The sequence below is a fragment of the Pan paniscus genome, chromosome 5, assembly GCF_029289425.2.
Source record: "Pan paniscus chromosome 5, NHGRI_mPanPan1-v2.0_pri, whole genome shotgun sequence".
Taxonomy (NCBI): Eukaryota; Metazoa; Chordata; class Mammalia; order Primates; family Hominidae; genus Pan; species Pan paniscus.
Genome location: NC_073254.2, coordinates 72,566,034 through 72,576,086, shown reverse-complemented (window position 1 = coordinate 72,576,086; position 10,053 = coordinate 72,566,034). Strand labels below are relative to the sequence as shown.

Below are 10,053 nucleotides of genomic sequence, written 5' to 3'. Positions count from 1 at the left end.
CCCAGAAAACCACTTTTGTATATAGCAGTCCTCTGTTTTTTCATTTAAACATATGGGTTGGAATAGCATAGGATCATACACCTGTGAGCCTACCTGTTTTACAAGTTAAAACTTTTTCCTGATTCTTGCAAGCATTTTTTCTCACTCAACCCTACATGCATGTGTGCAGAATTTTAAGGTAAAATTAGTTTTTGTAGACACTGAATGTGCTGCCCTCAAGGAATATTACAATGGAGTAGGGAAGACAGTTGAGCAAACAGCTGTTTACAATTCTGATAAAAGTCACAATTGAGATGAATACTCTGTACACTAAAAGTACAGAAAGGAACACTACTCTTGAGAATGAGTAGCCTGATAGGATTTGCCAGTGTTTCTGTTATTTCATTTGTTCATACCGGTCCCTGACACCTGGTTTCCTTTTCAAGCAACAAAATCCTAAAATCTCCATCATCTGCTGCTTTCACGTTCCTCACCACTGAGGTCAAGGACCCGAGGCTGGCAGGAAATTGAACTAAAGACACTTCAAGAAGACCATGAATCTTTTCATTTTTTTCAGCTGGAAAGCTGAGAGCAGACAAATGGCAGGGAGGCCAAGTGCTATCAACCACATTTAGAAATTTTATTTAATCTGCACATCTTTATTTGGTAGAAAGTTTTACAAATAAAATTTAACACAAAACAATTTTTTTGAAAAACCATGTTGACTTAAGCAGAGCCAATGATGCAAAGCATAATGTATCAGAAGATTCCTGATTCAACTGCTAGCTTGAAGTCGCCCCCTCCTTGTGTTCTGGAAAGATGGGGTGTTGTTTATCATCCACATATCAAAAAGTAAACAGAAAGCAGTATTTCCGAAACCTTTTCTTTATAAGGAGATCTTCATAAAACTTGCATTGTTACTCTTGTTGGATCATAACACACCTGAGAAAGATTGGGTGGAGGAAGGTGAAGAAGGCTGGAAAAGATTTACAAGGGAATAAATCAAGAATCTGGTACAAATTGACTAATGGTATCTTCTGCATCAGCCCATTTCGAGTGAAAAGTCCCCCGTTTTAGAACTTTTGGCTCTTCGTTTTAATGCTCCCTCCTGAGAATTAACAAAAATTTTGATTACTCTGGGCACGCTACCTGATTAGCCCTGCTCCGCAAGGAGCAGTTATATATATATATAATCACACACACACACACACACACACACACACACACACAGACACACACAGACACACACATTTTTCAGGGAATCCTGCCTAATTTCTTCCGAAGTTCAGCTGTCTCAGTTCACACCAAACAAGTTACACGATTTCATAACGGATAGAGGACAGAAGCTTAAGGAGGGAGGGCCGAATGCACCGGGAACCCTAGTCAAGTGTAGGAAATCATCACGAGCGAGGCGAAGCAGGTCGCGGGAGACGAGACCTTCACTCAGGAACGGGGACGATGTGAATCGTGTTTCTATCGAGTGGCCGGGTTGGGACCGGGTTGGGATCAGCCAGGAGGAGGTAGCCGCACAAGGCTTAGCTGGGTCTCCCGCGCAGACATCTCCTGGACAGCGACCCAGCGCCGCGCAGGCGCTCACGGCCCGGCTCCAGGGCTGCGAGTGGCGAGTCCCTGCCTGCCCGGCGCTCGCCCTCGGGAAGGACGGACGCCTCGCGACGGCCGCGGACGCACCAGCGCAAGTGGTTCCTTGGAATCTCCCCATGTAATTCCACATGAGATTAAATTTTTTAAAGCGCCTCATACTCGTGACCCATGGGTCAATGCCATCTAGCGACCATTCAGTGGCTGAATCCTCAGACAGACACTCAGCATCCCCAGAGCCTAGGGGCATGCCATATGCCCCCACATAAAGATTTGTTGAATGAATGAAGGTGTCTAACTCCATTGTCTTGCCCTATTAAAGATGTATACTTTCTCTGCCTAGACCATTATGGTAATACCCTGACCTTCCTCATGATCTTTGCACTCAATTCTCAACTCTGTGCCCTATTGGAATGGTACTGAAATGCAAATTCAGTTACAGTCTCTCCTAAATTCATTTACCAGCAAACTTTGCTTACAGTGCTTAAACATTTTATCCTGACATTCAAAGCCCTTCATAAAAAGCTGGCCTCTCTCGCAGCTTTACTCCTGGAATTCAATCCTATGCACACTCTCAGAAAACAAAATCATTGTTAATTCACCTTCAAAACCTGTTGTTTTATTCTTCTGAGACTTTGCAAATACCTTTGAGCAAGGCATCTGGATAGCTCCTCATTTTTAAATGTAACTGTGGATACCACCTTGAGTGGAGATGGAAAGAAAAGGGAAGCTGAAGGATAATGGATTGTAAAAATTCATGCTTTCTCATTCTTGTCTGGTTGGATAATCAGTGCCTAGAAAGGAGTCAAAGAAGGTTTTCTTTATATATCTTCTAAATAACACAAAACCTAGCTCCGCATTAAAGCCTTAGAATTAGTTTCTGGGATTAATTTAAAAAGCAGTAGACTTCAGACTGTCATATTCAGATTCCCACAGATGTTGCAGCCACAATGCAGAATACTAACCACTATAGGATCATGACAGGCCACTGGGAAAAGCTGATGACTTCTATTTATTACAAATTTGTCATGCCAATTGCCTTTTCATCAAACCAGTAAGAGCTCAAAAGGGCATACTTTATGATTACAAAGTAGAAATAACTTTGCAAAATCTTCATGGGTAGACGAATCTTGCTTATTTTCACCTGTGGCTAATTATCTTGCTCATTCCAGAAAACCAGAAAGGCTCACAGCTTGCCATCTTATCTTGGTTTAAGAATTCTTTTTGAACTTACCCTGTGAAAGAAAACACACAGAAGAAAGCTTTCCCTCTGCATGTCACTGATTTCTGAACAGGAAAATACAAGAAAAGTATTATCATAACTGTAGACACTGGGTATAAACTGGGGGATCTAGATTGTCAGCTTTTCAAGAAGCTTATATTCTAGGGGAGAGATAGAAAATAAAACAATAATTTAATATGTTTTCCAATTTATTAAAAATTTTATTTAAAAGATGGAGAGAGAGACAGGACATTGATTCAGCTGGAGAGGTCAAAGAAGGGCTCTCTGAGACAGTGACATTTGAGTTGTGGCCTCAGTGTTGAAAATGAGTCCACTGTTCTGGGTCTGGAGCAAAAGTGGCGGAGTTCAGAGGCTGACAGCTGGGGTCTGGGCCTCTGCGGGCAGCCAGAAGACGAGCCAATAGAGTACCCCACTTACCAGACTGACGGCAGAGCCAAATATGAAAATGTTCTTTTTTCTCAAGCCTCGAGACTGCACACCAAAGTCCCAAGCAATCAAGGAAACTCCATTTCCAGTTCCTTGGTGTCTCTAAGGCATAGGCTCAAAGTGAAGCAGACTTTTCCTGAGGTGAAATGCAGAGACAGTCCCACTGCTCAGCTCAGTGTGGATCATGACCTTCCTGCCCTTCCCTTCTAGCTCACCCTCACCAGATTCTGAGGACTGATGAGGAAGGAATTGCTTTACAGCATTTTCTGCTGAGCATTTATTGCATGATTAGGTCAATCTCCAGCTCACTGGGCACTTACAGAAAAAAAATCTACCAGGTTTCATGTGTGACCTTGAAAAATGTCCTCATTTCTTCTGTTTGTAATTTAGTAGGTTATCCAGAGGAATTTTCCCTGGATGTTATTACATTAAACAGTGGACAGAGTACTGCAAAGGTGAGGCCCAAGGCAGATGGAAATAACCACAGTTAACTGCCTGCTGCCACATACACCCTATTCCTGATCTGCCTGTGAGACTTTTTTCTAAGGATTTAGTTTATGCCAAATGTTTCATTCCCTGACTCTGGCTTTCTCTCTGTCTGTCATCTCCAGTGTCAGATATCAGCCTTTCTTATTTTTGAGGCTAAATCTCCACATAAATCTCAGTCTCAATTAGCAAAAAGCTCTTCCCATCACCACTAAAATAACCTTATTTTGGGCCCAGAGTATGGGGAATGGATGTCTGCTCCAACCCTCTGTAATGCAGCCTGCATTCTCTTGGTTTTCTTTACCTTTTACAGTCCTTTACTTGGAGTGTTAGTGAAATAATTGCCAAGCCCAACCTGTACATGCCCAATGAAGAAAGAACCAAAAACCTGAACATCCATTACTATCTACATTTGAACCTCTGAATAAGTGGAATAGTTCTTCTGTTTATCAGACATTAATTCAGAATGTCTTTTGTGTCTGCCACCCAGGTTCAAAACTCCCAATTGCCCTTGACTTCTCCTCCCTCAAATCTTTATACTTAGGGTTTTTATAGATACTGTAGAGCCTTCTTATACAACCTCTCCAGAATATTCTTTTCTCATTTGTCTGTTCCTTCATCCATTCTACAACATTTATTTAGAGTGTATTTTGAATTAGGTGCTGATGATGAAGAAAGACTCATGCTGTTGACCTCAGGATCTGACAGAATAAATGAGGATGAACCTGGATCCTTAATTTTTTTAATAATTTATTTCGCTTTCTCTCCAATTCCAACCTCTTTAAAATTCACAACTAAAATCCTCTTCCTAAAATGTTACTTCAATTACATAAGCCACCCGCCTGGAGTTAATCCTCTCCTCAATATATCTGCAAATGTCTAGGCTTTCCCAACACTATTTCCATCAATACGCATTTTACAAACATACACACACACCCCCACCAATTAAATAGGTATGTCCCACATACACACTAAAAGATTTCTATACCATCACTGTTCTTTCTGTCCTGTGTGCCATCTTCATCTTCATTTCTCAGCTATATCTATTTTTATTTCTCTTTATTATGGCCTTGCCCCTTGCCACCTTTCTGTAATACATTTCTGGTTTTTTGCTATTCACTTATATGGTATGGTTATGTGACTACATATGAAATACATGAACAGGGATTGAAATTTAAGTTGTTACAAGTTTAAAATAGCTGGTTATAATTATATAATTATAAAATGTTTTAGGTAAACCTCACGATAACCACGAGACAAAAACCTATAGTAAATCCACAAAAGATAAAGAGAAACAAATAACAGCATACTACCACAGAAAATAATTGAATCACCAATCAAAACAGCAAGAGAGGAAGAAAGGAACAAAAAACCCTAAAAAACAACCAGAAAATACTTAACAAAATGTCAATACTACGTCCTTAACTGCCAATAATTGCCATCATGTAAATGGATTAAATTCTTCAATATAAAGATATAGAATGGCTAACTGGATTTTTAAAAATATATCCCAAAAAAGACCCAACTATATGCTGCCTACAAGAAATTCACCTCACCTTTAAGGACACACAGATTGAAAGTGAAGAGATGGGAAAAGACATTCTCTGCAAATGGAAACGAAAAGAGAGCAGATATACTTATATCAGATAAAGTAGACAAAGTCAAAAATTGTGAAAAGAGAGAAAGGGGTCTTTATATTACGATAAAAAGGTCGATTCATCAACAGGATATAACAATTATCAATTTATATGCACCCAACATTGGAGCACCTAAATATAGAAAGCAAATATTCATAGATCTGAAGAAAGAGATAGACTGCAATAGAATAATATGAGGGGACTTCAGTCCCCCACTTTCAACTATGAACAGATCATTCAGAGAGAAAATCAATAGAAAATATTGGACTTGATATATGCGTTAGACTAAATGGACCTAACAGACATATACAGAATATTCCACCCAACAACAGTAGAATGTCACTTCTATTTAACATGGTGCTGGAAGTCCTAGCCAGAATACACATTCTGGTCAGGTGCACGTGAAACACTCTCCAGGACAGGCCATATATAAGGCCACAACATGAGTCTTAACAAATTTGAGAAGACTGAAATCATATCAAGTATCCTTTCTGACCACAATGGCATGAAACAAGAAATCAACAACAGGAGGAATTTTTGAAAATTCACAACTATGTGGAAATTAAACAACATGCTCCTGAACAACCAATGGGTCAAAGAACAAATCATAAGGGAAATTGAAAAATTACTTTGGGACAAATGAAAATGGAAATACAATATACCAAAATTTACAGGATACAAGAGCAGTTCTAAGAGAGTTTTCATCAAAAAAGATGAAAGATCACAAATAGACTACCTAGCATCCATTACACCTCAAGGACTGGAAAAACAATCAACTAAGCTAGTTACAAAGTTAGTAGGAAGACGGAAATGATAAAGATCAGAAGAAGTAAACAGAAGATAGAAAAAATAAAGAGATCAACCAAACTAAGAATTTTTTTAAAGGTAAATAAAATTTACAAACCTTTAGCTAGACTGATTAAGAAAAAAAAATGCAAAGACTCAAATAAAATCAGAAATGTAATCAGAAATGAATTGAAGAGGTAACAACTGTTACCACAGAAATACAAGGGATTATTTAAAAACTACTACGAACAATTATATGCCAACAAATTGGATAACCTAAAAACTGGATAAATTCCTAGACACATGCAACTTGCAAGACAGAATCAGAAACTCTGAACAGAGCAAAAACAAGTAAGGAGATTAAATCAGTGATAAATCTACCATCAGAGAAAAGCCTAGGACCTGACAACTTCACTGCTGAATTTGATGAAACATTTAAAGAGGCAATACCAGTTCTTCTCGATCTCTTTCAAAAAACTGAAGTAGAGGAAATACTCCCAAACACATTTTACAAGGCCAGCATTACCATGAACCCATTGCCTGAGGAGAGCACTACAAAGAAAAAAAATTACAAACCAATATCCCTGATGAACATGTATGCAAATATACTCAACAAAATACTAGCAAATTGAATTCAACAGCACATTTAAACAATTATTTACCATGATCAAGCAGGATTTATCACAGGGATACAAAGACGGTTCAACTTATACAAATCTGTAAATGTGTGATCCACCGTATTAACAGAATGAAAGACAAAAACCATCTCATCATCTCAATAGATACAGAGAAAGCATTTGACAAAATTTAACATTCCTTCATGTTTAAAAACTCTCAAAAATTAGGTATAGAAGGAATGTACCTTAACACAATAGAGGCCTTTATAGGACAAACCCACATCTAACATCATACTCAGTGGGAAAAAAATTGAAAGCTTTCCTTTTAAGATCAGGAATAAGACAAGGATATCCACTCTTGCCACTTCTATTTAACATAGTACTGGAAGTCCTAGCCAGAGCAATTAGGCAAGAGAAAGAAATAAAAGACATCCAAATTAGAAAGGAAGAAGTTAAATTGTCCCTGTTTGTAGATGACATAATCCTATATATAGAAAACCCTAAAAAACTCACCAAAAATCAAAACTGTTAGAAATAAAAAACAATTTCAGTACAGTTGCAGAATACAAAACAACATACAAAAATCAACATACAGAAGCTAGCATTTCTATACACTAATGGCAACCTAACCAAAATAAAAAATTTTAAAGATCCCATTTACAGTAGCTACAAAAAATACTTAGAAATAAATTTAACCAAGGAGGTGAAAGGTCTGTATGCTGAAAACTATTAAACACTGATGAAAGAAATTGAGGAAGACACAAATGGAAAGATATCCTGTGTTTATAGATTGGAAGAATTAATATTATTAAAATGTCCATACCCCCCCAAAGTGATCTACAGATTCAGTGCAATCTCTATCAAAATCCCAATGACATTTTTCACAGAAATAGAAAAAAAAACCCTTAAAATTCATATGGAATCACAAAAGTCCCCAAATAGCCAAAGCAATCTTGAGCAAAAACAAAACTGGAGGCATCATACTACCTGACTTTAAAAATATACTACAAATATATAGCAATCAAAAGAGCATAGTACTGGTGGAAAAACAGACATATAAACCAGTGGAACAGAATGGAGAGGACGGAAATAAATCCACACATTTATAGTCAATTAATTTTTGACAGACGTGCCTAGACACATAATGAGGAAAGGATAGTCTCTTCAATAAATGGTGTTGGGACAACTGGATATCTACATGCAGAAAAATGATAGGAGGACCTTATCTCATACCACATACAAAAATCAACTAAAAATTGATTGAAGACAAACATAAGATGTGAGACTCTAAAACTTCTAGAAGAAAACATACGGGGAATGCTCCATAACATTGGTCTGTGCAATTATTTTTTGGATATGAATCCCCCCAAAAACAAAAAGACAAAAATAGATAAATAAGATTACATGAAACTAAAGAACTTCTGCACAGCCCCCCCCCCACCAAAAAAAATCAACAGTGAAGAGACAACCGATAGATTGGGAGAAAATATTTGCAAACCATACTTCTGTAAGTGGTTGATATAAAAAATACATCAGGAACTCAACTCAATAGCAAGAAAACAAATAACCCAATTAAAACATGGAGAAAGGACCTTAATAGACATTTCTCAAAAGAAGACACATTGCCAACAGGCATATGAAAACTTGCTTAATGTCATTTGTCATCAGGCACACGCAAATCAAAACCACACCTGTTAAAATGGCTGCTATCAAAAAGGCAAAAGATAACAGGTGTTGGCAAGAATGTGGAGAAAAGAGAATCCTTGTACGTTGTTGGTAGGAATGTAAATTAGTGCAGCTGTTTTGTACAGCAGTTCCTCAAAAAACTAAAAAGAGCACTATCATATGATCCAGCAATCCCACTTCTGGGTATATGTTCAAAAATCGGGCTATTGAAGAGATATCTGCACTCTCATGTTCATTGCAGAATTACTACTAAAGTAGCTGAATCAACCTAAGCGTCTATCAGCAGATGAATGGATAAAGAAAATATTACAACTGCACAATGAAATACTATTCAGTCTTTTAAAAAACAGAAATCCTGTCATTTTCGATGTCGATGAACCTGGAGGGCATTGTGTTAAGTGAAATAAGCCAGGCGCAGAAAGACAAATACTGCACGATCTCACTTAAATGTGAACTCTAAAAAAGTCAAACTCATCAAAGCAGAGAGTAGAATGGTAGTTACCAGGGGCTAGGGGAGGAGATGGGAGGTAGGAATGGAATTAGAGAGATGTTTGTCAAAGGACACAAAATTTCAGTTAAACAGGAGGAATAAGGTCAGATCTACTGTGCCGTATGGTGACTACAGTTAATAATAAGTGTATTCTGTACTTTATAATTGCTAAAAGAGTAGATTTAAGTGTTCCCATCACACACACAAAGTAATAGATACGTTAATTAGCTCGAGTTAACCATTCCACAATGTATGCATATATGAAAACATCATGTTGTACATCATAAATATATACATTTTGTATTTGTCAACTAAAAAAATTGTAAAAACGAGTATTTAATGCTCATCTCAAAATATAAAAAGCCTGTGATGCAAAGGGTTTCTATGGTGTAGTCGTTACCACGCTGGCCTAACACTTGGAAGGTCCTCTATTTGAAACTCAACGGAAACAACAGGTTTCTCTGGTCTCCCAGAATCTGACCGGGAGTGGCCGCTTCTTCCCGGGAGTCCAGAGCTGCAAGGAACAAGTGATAATCCCGCCTCTTTTAAAAGAAAGATCGTCATCCTGGGATAGCTGTGCCAAATTAGCAGGCCGCTCTGGGCGGGCGCTCCCCAGCTGGGACGTGCTCGCTTCTCTCCCTGAAAATCTGGAACGTGAAATCTTACAGCACCAGACTTTTCCAGTGTCCACTTTCTCCTGGCTACGTTTTCCCCTCTCCCTCGCAGAGGAATAGCCATCATGCCCTTGCCCTTGGCCATTTTTGAGTAGACTCGCCTTAGGTCGAGTCCTGGTTCCCCATTAATAATCCAGACATTTCCTTTGTTCCGAGACGCAAGAAATGGTGGGTAGTCGCGCACATCTACTCCTGAATAAAGGAAAGGGCAGAAAGTTTTGCGGTGGGCGACGAATGAGCTCAAGTGGTAGAGTACTCGCTTAGCATGTGAGAGGTAGTGGGATCGATGTTGTCACTTAGGGCCGCATGTCCATACAGTACAACGTGGAGAACGGCTTCATTAGTCACCTGTCGAAGAAAACGAGGAAGTACCAGCCATCTTGAATGCTTCACTGGTAAAAGACCTACGGGCATAAAGAAACAGTGCTAA

The 10,053-nt window shown here is 38.5% G+C and overlaps 1 long non-coding RNA gene across 2 annotated transcripts in view; it reads right to left on the bottom strand.

The window, feature by feature from the left end:
- Positions 1 to 10,053, bottom strand: part of LOC129397971 (uncharacterized) — a 41,708-nt gene that overhangs the window by 5,833 nt on the left and 25,822 nt on the right. The window lies entirely within an intron of this gene.